Source organism: Lactuca saligna, chromosome 5 (assembly GCF_052625555.1).
Source record: "Lactuca saligna cultivar CGN05327 chromosome 5, ASM5262555v1, whole genome shotgun sequence".
NCBI lineage: Eukaryota > Viridiplantae > Streptophyta > Magnoliopsida > Asterales > Asteraceae > Lactuca > Lactuca saligna.
The window spans coordinates 15,254,843-15,268,236 of record NC_136421.1 but is presented as its reverse complement, the minus strand read 5'-3'; positions in this window follow the sequence as shown (position 1 = coordinate 15,268,236).

Here is a 13,394-nt window from a genome sequence, read left to right as displayed (position 1 = left end):
ATACGTATGCCAGGGCCACATATACTTTCCAAGTTTCCCGGTTCCATTTAGGCCCTCTTTGGTTCAAGTACGGATCCTCGCCTTCCAGTAGTACGGGCCCATACTACCTTCCACATCTATATGCACTTTCCTCAAGAATTGCTTCGACTTCACCAAGTCCCTTTTACTGATACCCTTTCCACTGACCTCATCCTAGGCTTCCCTAGGGCACTCTCCGCCATTAGCTGCACTAGGAGTCCCCAGCACCTCCCCCTAACTAGTTTGTGGATACTGCTACATATCCGCTCCTTAGTTAGTTGAAGCTGGTCAGAACCCCATAGCACAAAGCAAGCAGCATTCGTGCATTGAGTAACCAAACCATGCATAACCTACACAGGCCATCCTACTGCTGACTAAACAGTCCTAGCATACAGCTCATACAACAGGCGCATAAGGCATCCTTCCTAGATCCTCAGCCCTAACTAGCATGCAATTTTCAGAATCGTATATCAAGCACACAAGGCATCCTCCTAGATCCTTAGCCCTAATTTAGCATGCAGTTTTCTGGATCAAAACCATATAACATAACATAACAAGTATGGGTATCTTGGCAAAAACTTACTAGAGCCCGGCCGGTCGCACGCATCACACACTTTGTCTTTCTTAAAATCTCTCAGTTTAGACTTTATGAAACCATTTTTCCTTGAAATATCTTTTAGTCCCTCGGTTTGAGTCCATACACCCCCGAGGGTGTGTCCGAATCCCTCAAACCAGGGCTCTGATACCAACTTGTAACGACCCAATTTTCAAGGCCAAAAATTTCATTTTCGGTTTCATGTATTTAACAAACTTTTTTTACCAAAACATTGTTAATAAAACATCCAGTAAAAAATCATAATGTTGTATTTCAAACCATAACATCATAAATATTGAAAATCAGAGTACAGTCCCAAAACTTCTTGCGGAACATGTGAATGTGTGTGATGCGCTGCTACGCCGCTGGCTCTTTCCCCTTTGACGAAGATGTACCCGAAACCAAAACCAAAACCTTAAGCACAAGGCTTAGTGAGTTCCCCCATCATACCACATACCATACAATATCATCGGTATCTATCAACCGGTAACATTCATCGGTATCTTTCAACCGGTAACCATCATCGGATAACCGTCATCGGCATCTTTCAACCGGTAATCAACATTGGTATCTTTTAACCGGTAACTGCGGACTAGTTCACCCCCTACTACTAACATGCAATCAATAGATATAAGCATACAGTCAGGCATATCCAGGTACTGACCTACCCTTGGGTCCTACAGACCACTGTTAGGGAAACTCATCCCTACTAAACACATAACATATAATCCATATAAATCACATAACCAGACCAAGATAATTACCACAAAGACCATTATCTTATAAATATCCGTTTTTTGTGAGCCGACATTGTGGCCTTAGACCCACACTTACTGGAAGGTAACTCACCTCAATGTCATGCAGTGTCTGAACTATCCGTGGCACACAATTCGACTCCCTACGACTCCTCGATCTCTACACGACAACCTTCAAGTCAACACACATTACATACAACCCTACACAAGGTCGGTCCAAGTTCAGTCAAAGTCAACACTGGTCAAAGTCAACATTCAGTTGACCTAACTCGCCGAGTTGGCCTACCAACTCTCCGAGTACCTGCTTCTCTAATCCTACACAAAACCCCGTCTCCACTCGTTGATTCTAGAAAAACTCGACGGGTTCTCCATCAATCATAACATCGGGACCATCTTCATCCGACTCGCCAAGTTCCTCCTTGAACTCGTTGAGTTCATCTCCAACTTAAGAACTTGTCCAGTCTATGACTCGCTGAGTTGTATGAACAACTCGTCGAGTCCATCTTCAAAGATTGGGAGATTGCTATGGACTCGCCGAGTCCCAAGGCTTCCAGGTCCCTTTTCATGTTTAAACCCACAAGGGACTTCCTTTCTATCATTTAAGCATTCATAGGAAGGGTTTGGTGCACAATGGTCACCGACTCTTCGAGTGCCAAGAACAACTCACCGAGTCCAAGCTTTACCAAATTCATACAGTTGATTTAAATGAGGTCTAACACACCAAGACCATAGATCTGGCCTCCTAATGTCCATTTTACACGTAAAGTTCCAAACTGGATGCACATGCATGGGGTTTTTAGCTCAAAAATCCATATAAAGTGACTTACAATGTGCATGGGGCTCTCATGGCCCTAAAGTTGGCACCTTTATGCCATGCGACCCCTCTTAAGGCCTAAATCTGAAGCTAAAGTTCATATAACACTCCTTAAATCCAAAAATGGCTTAAAAATCCCTAAATGCACCCAAAATCTACAATCTAAAGATGAACCACCAAAAGAAGGACCAAAGTAGGGGCATTTTACCTTGATTAAGCTGAAGATGGAATGAGATTTCTGGATCCACAAGCCCCTAGTCAAATACTCAAGCTCATCTTCCTCCTTCCAAGCTTCACAAGTCAACAAAAGCACCAAAATGGCCTTAGCACACACAGAAACGACTAGGGTTTCGATATGCAGCTCTACGATAGTGTTAGGGACAAGGGAGGCCAATTTAATGTGTTTATATAGGATGCAAACCCTCATATTAGGGTTTTTGTCCAGACAGCACGGACTCGCCAAGGCCGACTTCTGACTCTTCGAGTCAGTCACTTCACTCCCGAGTACAATTCGCTTCTACTCGACGAGTTAGGTTACCAACTCGCCGAGTCCAAGGCCAAAATGCAAAATGCTTAAATTAAATCGCGTACTAGGAACCAGGTGTTACAGCAGGACCATTTTGCATCTAAAATCCAACAACCCTATACGGCCCTTCAAACCAGATTCCCTGTACATCGAGCAGTTAAAAGATATTATAATAACACTTTATATTTTATAATATTTACCATATATATTTTTTATAGGTTCATAATAACGATATTGAACTTAAACATAAGATATACTTAAAGTAGGGTAAGCATGACTCACTTACAAGGGGATTTAGCTAGGAGACGGGCTTTGCGGGGGCAAAACTTCTGATCTGAAAGCTCTTCTTCTCAGAGCCTTATGGCACTCTGGGACTCGCCTCTATCACTGGAAGTACCAGGGAAAGGGAAGGAGATTTTGGGAGTATTGAGACAGAAAGAATGGTTTTGGTGTGAAGAAATGGAGTGCTCCTCGCACCTATTTATAGGCTAGGATCTTCAATTATGATGGGCGTAACTTTGTAGTATGCTACACGTATTTAGTATGCTAGGTGCCCGAAGAGCTACGTTGTGCCTACGAGGTCCAACTGTCGTGATCTGAAGCGAAGCCATGGATAGCAAGTGATGGTCCAGATTCAGCGACGTGTCACTCATCGCATCATCCTATACACAACTTCTAAATTTTGTAACTTTCGCATACAAGCTCTGTTTTTTATGTTCAGTATATCCACGTGTAGGTGGCGACGTAATCTACAAATTTCTATTAGACTCCGTTGGATAATTTTGACTTTATTTTTAAACTTATATTTTAACATGCTTATATATTTAAAGTCCATTAAAAATTCATAACTTTGTCATCCGATGTCCATTTCCGACTATCTATATGTCATTGAGATCCTATTAATGAGATATTCAATTCTTATTTAGGTTGTATCGGCTAAAAATCAATTGATCTAAAATTCGATTTACAGGTTGTGCATTGTTATGCTAAATCTTAGAAAATCATAACTTCCTCATACGACGTCCTTTCGACGTTCTTTTTAGCATGCTCTCGATTTAACGTATACTACGACTTTCATCTAGGTTGCTAAGGCTAAAAAGTATATATCAAAAAATCACTTTTTACAATCACGGCGTCGTACCGGTTTAGTCGCAAAACTTCGACAGGTCATAACTTCTTCATTATAAGTCAGATTTCAGGGTTCCATATATCCCAAAAATCCTTGTAATGACTAATTCAATTTTCTTCTGAGATATTGGGTCTATCAGTTATTTTATTTTTAATGCTTATTTTTATTATTATTTTATTGCATCGTTAATACCAAGTATAATGCACATAAAATCACATAATTCACATAATACTAAAAAAATTCATCTTCATTACTTCAAAATAGGATATAATTGTCGACCCTAACTATTACATCAAACTATTAATGCTTAGTCTAGAAACACGGGCGTTACACAGGGTGTACCTAGCGAGTCCGTGGGGCGTATTGATGCGAAGGGGAATACGCGAGGCATACTATGGTGTATGCTTAGTGTACTATGAAGGTTCGCTTAGGGGTGCGAGACCTTGTACATTGGGAGTATGAGGAGTGCGCAGGGCGTACGAGGTGTATGATAAAACCCTAATTTTTGATGTTGTACCCTATATAAGTGTAACATCCAGAAATCAAAGGTATGTCATGACCCCCCTTTAAATTAGAGTTGTTGCATTATTAGTCCCTTAGTACGTTGGGCGTACTTAGCAGTACGCTTAGCGTACTATCACCTTTTATGGTCGCGGGTGTTTGGAGGTACTCTGGGCGTACTAGGGTTTACGCGGGGCGTACGTGCTAGGGACCAGAAAACCCTAATTGCGGACTTGTGGCCTATATAAACGACTTTAAGCCCTTTTGGACTAAACCCTAGAGAACCTCCACTACCCTTGAATGTCATTTCACTTTTGAAAGCCTTGACGAATCATTTGTGAGCTCTTAAAGTGTGCTTTTGTGATCTTTAGTGTTCATTTCAAAGAGAAGAGTTGGTCAAGCAAGCTTGGATCAAGAGGGAGCTTCAAGATCTTGCATCATAATCATATTTCAGAGCTTTTAGAGGTAAAAAGCTTGCACCTTTCCTCTTTTCTCTTTAGATCTAGCTAGGGTTTTTGTAGTTGGTCCTTTTGATGGATTGTGGGCCTCATTTGTTGGCTAGATCGTCCCCATTCGATAATAAGGTCAGATCCAAGGTCCTTAAGCCATTTTAGAGCATAAAAATGTGAGCTTGGTGGAGGTCTTAACCTTGTGCATGAATTATAGACTTGGGAAAGGTCTTAATGATGAATTTGGAGGTTTAATGGACATGCAAAGGCATAAAGTTAGCAACTTTATGCCCTAGGAGGTGTTAATGGACTCAGATCTAGATTTTGGACGTAAAAGAATGACATCATAAGCACTTAATAAGGAAAGTTGTTAACTGAGACTTATGTCGGGCCTACTCCGAGTACGCTACGCATAACCTTTGAAAACCTAGTACGGTGCACGTACCTGAAGCGTATGCTAGGCGTACGTGGAGCAGTTTGGGCCGATCTTGTTTTGGGTTGTCGAACTTTTAGGCCTCTTTTGGGTTATTGAGTCTGATTAGATTCTGAGAGTAAAGGCCTTTTATCAGTTGGATCATGGACATATTTGTAACAGCCGGAATTTCAGGTATTTCTTTGAATTATTTTTGGGGCACATTTAGGAGGGGACTCGGCGAGTTGGTGCATGACTCGCCGAGTAGGGCCATGGTCTTGGTCGCAGATACGCGACTGGACTCGACGAGTCCAATAGGGACTCGGCGAGTCGACGCTGTTCGGCTGAACCCTAGCCGTTTCAATTCTGAATCGTATATAATGATCTTATGGCCGTCATGTCGCGTCTTTTGGTCGATTGAAGATACCTTGGGAGTTTGTGGGCATCTGGAGCAAGAGTGAGGGCTAGAGGAAGCTTGAAGAGATTGTTAGCAAGGAGAGGCAAGGTGGTGATCAAAGGAAGTCCAAGGAGTCGAGTACTGGAGGTTGGGGACACAGGGAACACGTTTCCAGGTAATCTTCGGATCATAATCTGTAGCTTTTACGTTGTATGCGAATTTAGGGTTTAGGAAACCCATTTAAGAAATTGTTAGATTATAGTGTTGTTACAAGTGTTTAAAAACCCCTGTAATAGTATATGTGAAAGTCCAGGAAGCCCCATATCTATATACTTCGAAATCATGCGAAATACAGGAGGCAGCGGATTGACTGCATGGCTAGGACTCGCTGAGTTGTTCTTCAGACTCGGCGAGTAGCTTGAAGATTCACTAGGACTCACCGAGTTGTTCTCCAGACTCGGCGAGTAGCTTGAAGATCTACTAGAACTCGTCGAGTCGTTCTTTAGACTCGGCGAGTGGAGTCGGGGTGTCTATACTCGCCGAGTTGCCCTTTGCACTCGACGAGTCCGGTCAAGATTGACCGTTGACCTGTATGTAACTTAGTAGGGTCAGTTGTCTTGTTTGATAAGATCATTAATAAAGGTATGTGGTATTATAGGGACCCTGCGGATTAGCGGATCGAGTGCGAGTAGCTCGAAGGTTTTATAGCTTGCATACTACGAGGTGAGTCTTCTCACTATACTTCACCCGGAAGGGTTTGACTGTGAGACCGGAAGGTCGTATGTGTTATATTTATGCTATGTCTAGAGAGGTAGATGCTTTATATGTGATGTATGCTTATATGTGATGTATGCTTATACGGGCCAGAAGGCGAGACTTTATGTGATAGAAAGAACGGTATGATGTATGACTTATGTGTTATGTGCGTTATGTTACATGTGTTATGTTTTATTCTATTATGGGCCGGAAGGCAAAATACTATGGGCCGGAAGGCAATTTATTACGGGCCGGAAGGCGATATGTTATGGGCCGGAAGGCGATTATGTTACGGGCCGGAAGGCAATGTTAGGTGGACCGAAAGGTCCGGGCCGGAAGGCGTATGTGGGTAAGTCGTATACTGGGGAACTCACTAAGCATTTATGCTTACTAGTTGTGTTTACGTTTTTCAGGTACTAGCGATGACCGTGGGAAGGCGACGGCGTGACACGTACACACTGCCATTGTTGAAGATCTTGGAGATTTATTATTTATACTTTTGCAATAAACTTGGAATAAACTCTTTTGTCGAATAATGATGTTTTGTTTTAAATGAAAAATTTATTTGAAAATTTGAGCTGTTACAATTGGTATCAGAGCCTTGGTTTGAGGGATTCGGGTGTACTTTTGGGTGCAACTGAACTCAGACCGGGGATTTGAGGAAAAACATTTTTAAATAATAAGGACAACATTTTATAAAGGGTAATGCGGTAAAACAAAGATGGAGCAGTGTGTACGAGCAGCCAGCGCCCGAACGGTAAAGATCCCCAGAATACCTTACAATGTTATATTATGCACTGGATTATGAATTGTTATGCATGCTAGAAGACTAGGTATACATGATAGGACTAGAATGGCCTGTTTTGTGATGCCTTATCTAGGGAGATCGCTTATATGGGATGTTTGGCAGCATACAAGTAGATAGTGCATACTAGAGGTAGAGTACTCATTATTCGGGATTTGGGGAGGAAGACTTGGGACGAATACTGATACGGTGTGGTCGGTAGTATTGGGCCCGTACTACCGAAGACACCGGATTAGTGGAAGACCCAAGTAAGAATCCCTGGAAATCGGAGACTGAGTAGGGCGCGTATCGAGTACCATTGTACTTGATGGAGTCTCTGATGATTTTATGTTGTATTTCAGAGACATCATGGTCATCACACGCAATGGGGCGAGTTCGAGCGGGGCGAGTGACGAGGAGATTCGTCAGATTATTCGGGAAGAGGTAGCTGCGGCGGTCCGGGCTGAGATCCCGGAGATGTTTGGGTCTATTAAGACCACGCTGATGGAGGAGTTTGAGGAGCGGTACGCCGCACTTACTGAAGCTGCAGTTGCAGCCGCTACCGCAGCTGTGGCTGCTGCTAGGCCGCAAGGGGGTGATTCATTACTATTCAGGGAATTCAGCAACACGAAACCCCCTGAATTTGATGGGACGCAGGATCCGATTGCAGCTATGAGGTGGATCGCCGACATCGAGGGGTGCTTCTATACTTGCTCATGCCCGGAGCACTTGAGGGTACGGTTCGCCTTGAACCAGCTCCGTCTGGGAGCGAAGGATTGGTGGAAGTTCGTGACGGCGAACTTCACTCAGGCAGAGATTACGGTGGTGACATGGGAGAGGTTTACGGAGATGTTCAGGCACGAGTACGTTCCCCCGGTGGAGAGGGAGCGATTGATTCAGGAGTTCTTGACCCTTAAGCAGGGTACTGATTCCGTGGCAGTGATCACACGGAAGTTTCATGAGAGGGCGATGTTCTGCCCCGAGCTGGTATCTACGGAACAGTCGCGGATGAGCCGGTATTAGGGTGTTTTGAAGAGGGAGATCCGGGAGTTTGTGTCAAACTCCACCTATCGTACTTTCACTGAGCTTCAGGCGAACTCCAGGAAGCGCGAGATCGAGTTGGAGACTCAAGCGAGGGAGGAGGCTGAGTCTCGACGGGTGGATCGACGGCCGGCTCAGTCTCAGCCGGCAGCCAAGCGGACTAAGTTCGCTGATTCGAGGATGGGAGGTCCGAAGGGTCGCACTTGCGCGAAGTGCGGCAAGAGTCACGAGGGGGTGTGTCGAGCTGGTGGTTGCTACAAGTGTGGCAAGGAGGGACATATTGCCAGGGATTGCCCTAAGGGGTTTATGGTTTGCTTTCACTGCAACCAGACAGGCCATCGGAAGGCCGAGTGTCCGCAACTTCGTCAGGGAGCTACACCTACTACCCGGACTACTGAGACCCGACCGACGAAGGTCGAGGCCCCGAGGGCTCGCGGGAGAGCCTTTCAGCTGACTGCGGAGGAAGTCCGCGCTGCGCCCGATGTTGTGGCAGGTATGTTATCATTCACGTATTTACTTAAAGGTCGAAATGCTATGCTTATGTTAATGTATGTGTAGGTACTTTCCTTGTGAACTCTATGCCTGCTCTAGTGTTATTTGATTCGGGTGCGAGTAGATCGTTTGTATCGTTAGCTTTTAGTCAGCACATCGACATTAGTCGTGAGCCGTTAAGGCGGCCTTTGAGCGTTTCTATTGCGGCTGAGAGGGTGATTTGTGCTACGGAGGTTCTTCGGGGATGTGTGCTAGAGATCTTCGGGGTCGCGTTTCCGATTGACCTCATTCCTATTGTGATGGGGGATGTCTGTGTCATTGTAGGCATGGACTGGTTGAGCCGATTCAACGCTGTCGTCGACTGCGAGCGTCAGCTGGTGACTATACGAGACCCTAGTGGGGGAGTTCTTACGGTATACGGCGAGGGTATCCGTTCGGGATCAGCTTTTTGTTCGGCCGCTAGGGCGAGGCAATGCCTGCAGCGGGGATGTAATGGTTTTGTGGCGTATATGATGGATACGCGGGAGAGTTCCGAGAGACCGAAGACACTGAAGGAGGTTCCAGTGGTGCGCGAGTTCCCAGATGTTTTTCCCGAGGATTTGCCGGGAGTACCTCCTGCGAGGCAAGTAGAGTTTGGTATCGATCTAGTTCCAGGGGCTACGCCTATTGCGAAGGTGCCTTATCGTCTTGCACCTCCAGAGATGCAAGAACTGTACTCGCAACTTCAAGAGTTGTTGGGGAAGGGATTTATTCGGCCGAGTAGCTCGCCGTGGGGAGCACCGATTCTGTTCGTCAAGAAGAAGGATGGTTCACACCGGATGTGTATCGATTACCGGGAGCTGAACAAGGTGACGGTCAAGAACCGCTATCCGTTACCGAGGATCGATGATCTATTCGATCAGTTGCAAGGGGCATCTTGGTTTTCCAAGATCGATCTGAGATTAGGGTACCATCAGGTAAGAGTGCGGGATGAGGACGTCCAGAAGACAGCCTTTAGGACGCGGTATGGGCATTACGAGTTCGTGGTGATGCCTTTTGGGCTCACCAATGCCCCAGCAGTGTTCATGGATCTCATGAACAGGGTATGCAGGCCGATGCTGGATCGGTCTGTGATTGTATTCATCGACGACATTCTGGTGTATTCGCGGTCTAGGGAGCAGCATGAGGGACATTTAAGGGAGGTCCTCGAGGTACTGAGGTCGGAGAAGCTATATGCAAAATTCTCCAAATGTGACTTCTGGTTACGGGAGGTTCAATTTCTGGGGCACGTTGTAAATCAGGCAGAGATATTGGTCGATCCGGCCAAGGTGGAAGCGGTGATGAGTTGGGAGGCACCGAAGTCACCTTCGGAGATCAGGAGTTTCCTTGGGTTGGCAGGGTACTATCGGAGGTTCATTAGGGACTTCTCCAAGATCGCGGTGCCACTCACCAGATTAACCTGGAAGGGTGTTACATTTTCATGGGGACCCGAGCAGCAGACTTCCTTCGAGACACTTCGTCAGAGACTGTGCGAAGCCCCAGTATTAGCTCTTCCGGAAGGGATGGAGGACTTTGTCGTATATTGCGACGCATCGATTTCGGGACTGGGTGCAGTGTTGATGCAGAGGGGCCATGTGATAGCTTATGCATCGAGGCAGCTGAAGCCTCACGAGGCGAGGTATCCCACGCATGACTTAGAGTTGGGGGCAGTAGTGTTCGCCCTCAAAATTTGGCGTCACTACCTGTACGGGGTTCGTTGTACCATATACACGGACCATAAGAGTTTGAAGTATTTAATGGATCAACCAAACCTAAACATGCGTCAGAGGAGATGGTTAGACGTGGTTAAGGATTATGACTGTGAGATCCTATACCACCCAGGCAAGGCTAATGTAGTAGCCGATGCATTGAGTCGTAGGACGGAGAGCACTCCATTGCGGGACGTATGTTTGAGATTGACGGTGATGACTCCGATATTAGATGCTATTCGTGGGGCACAGGCCGAGGTCGTGAAATCTGGGATGCAGAAACAGGAGCGGGTCGTTGGGTTGATTTCAGAGTTCGTTATGGATGGACGGAGACTTATGATGTTTCAGGGTCGAATCTGGGTACCATTCGTGGGCGGTACGCGTGTTACTTTGATGGAGGAGGCACACAGATCGAAATTCTCAATCCATCCCGGTGCTACAAAAATGTATTTGGATTTGAGAAAGGAGTACTGGTGGCCTTGCATGAAGAGAGACGTCGCCTGGTTCGTTGAGAGGTGTTTGACCTGCCGTAGGGTTAAGGCCGAGCATCAGAGACCGCACGGTAAGTTGCAACCTTTGGAGATTCCTGAGTGGAAGTGGGAGCAGATCACGATGGATTTCATCACTAAATTGCCGAAAACTGCCAGGGGAGTCGATGTGATTTGGGTGATTGTGGATAGGCTAACAAAGAGTGCACACTTCCTTGCCATTAGCGAAAGTACATCAGCAGAGAAATTGGCAGAGTTATACGTGAGGGAGATAGTGTCTCGGCATGGGGTACCGATTTCGATTGTTTCGGACCGTGATGTACGTTTCACTTCCAGGTTCTGAAAGAAATTCCATGAGGAGTTGGGAACTAAACTGCATTTTAGTACCGCATACCATCCCCAGACCGACGGTCAGAGCGAGCGGACGATTCAGACATTGGAAGACATGCTTAGAGCGTGTGTGTTAGACTTCAGGGGTAGCTGGGATGCGCATCTGCCGTTGGCTGAGTTTTTGTATGGTAGGAGGTGTCGGACTCCCATTTGCTGGGGAGAAGTGGGACAGAGAGTGATGGGCAGTACAGAGATCGTACTTCAAACGACCGAACAGATTCAACAAGTGAGGCAGAGGTTATTGACAGCCCAGAGCCGACAGAAGAGTTATGCGGACAGACGCCGGTCCGAGCTCGAATTCCAGGTCGGCGAGTTCGTTCTCCTAAAGGTTTCTCCTTGGAAAGGGGTGATCCGGTTCAGGAAGAGGGGCAAATTGGGGCCCCGGTTCATAGGCCCATTCCAGATAATTGCAAGGGTAGGTCGGGTAGCTTATCGGTTGGAGTTGCCAGCGGAGCTGAGTCAGATTCACAATACCTTTCACGTATCACAGTTGAGGAAGTGTATAGCCGATGAAGCAGCAGTGGTTCCGTTAGAAGATATTCAGGTGGATGCGAGCCTGAATTACGCCGAGAGACCAGTAGCTATCAGGGATCGGAAGATCAAGGTTCTACGGAACAAGGAGATACCTCTGGTGTTGGTTCAGTGGCAACATCGGAAGGGATCGGAGATGACGTGGGAGCCGGAAAGAGAAATGCGGGAGCAACATCCGGAGTTATTCGCAGAATGAGACTTCGAGGGCGAAGTCTAGTTCTAGTGGGGGAGAGTTGTAACAGCCGGAATTTCAGGTATTTCTTTGAATTATTTTTGGGGCACATTTAGGAGGGGACTCGGCGAGTTGGTGCATGACTCGCCGAGTAGGGCCATGGTCTTGGTCGCAGATACGCGACTGGACTCGACGAGTCCAATAGGGACTCGGCGAGTCGACGCTGTTCGGCTAAACCCTAGCCGTTTCGATTCTGAATCGTATATAATGATCTTATGGCCGTCTTGTCGCGTCTTTTGGTCGATTGAAGATACCTTGGGAGTTTGTGGGCATCTGGAGCAAGAGTGAGGGCTAGAGGAAGCTTGAAGAGATTGTTAGACAAGGAGAGGCAAGGTGGTGATCAAAGGAAGTCCAAGGAGTCGAGTACTGGAGGTTGGGGACACAGGGAACACGTTTCCAGGTAATCTTCGGATCATAATCTGTAGCTTTTACGTTGTATGCGAATTTAGGGTTTAGGAAACCCATTTAAGAAATTGTTAGATTATAGTGTTGTTACAAGTGTTTAAAAACCCCTGTAATAGTATATGTGAAAGTCCAGGAAGCCCCATATCTATATACTTCGAAATCATGCGAAATACAGGAGGCAGCGGATTGACTGCATGGCTAGGACTCGCCGAGTTGTTCTTCAGACTCGGCGAGTAGCTTGAAGATTCACTAGGACTCGCCGAGTTGTTCTCCAGACTCGGCGAGTAGCTTGAAGATCTACTAGAACTCGTCGAGTCGTTCTTTAGACTCGGCGAGTGGAGTCGGGGTGTCTATACTCGCCGAGTTGCCCTTTGCACTCGACGAGTCCGGTCAAGATTGACCGTTGACCTGTATGTAACTTAGTAGGGTCAGTTGTCTTGTTTGATAAGATCATTAATAAAGGTATGTGGTATTATAGGGACCCTGCGGATTAGCGGATCGAGTGCGAGTAGCTCGAAGGGTTTATAGCTTGCATACTACGAGGTGAGTCTTCTCACTATATTTCACCCGGAAGGGTTTGACTGTGAGACCGGAAGGTCGTATGTGTGATATTTATGCTATGTCTAGAGAGGTAGATGCTTTATATGTGATGTATGCTTATACGGGCCGGAAGGCGAGACTTTATGTGATAGAAAGAACGGTATGATGTATGACTTATGTGTTATGTGCGTTATGTTACATGTGTTATGTTTTATTCTATTATGGGCCGGAAGGCAAAATACTATGGGCCGGAAGGCAATTTATTACGGGCCGGAAGGCGATATGTTATGGGCCGGAAGGCGATTATGTTACGGGCCGGAAGGCAATGTTAGGTGGACCGAAAGGTCCGGGCCGGAAGGCGTATGTGGGTAAGTCGTATACTGGGGAACTCACTAAGCATTTATGCTTACTA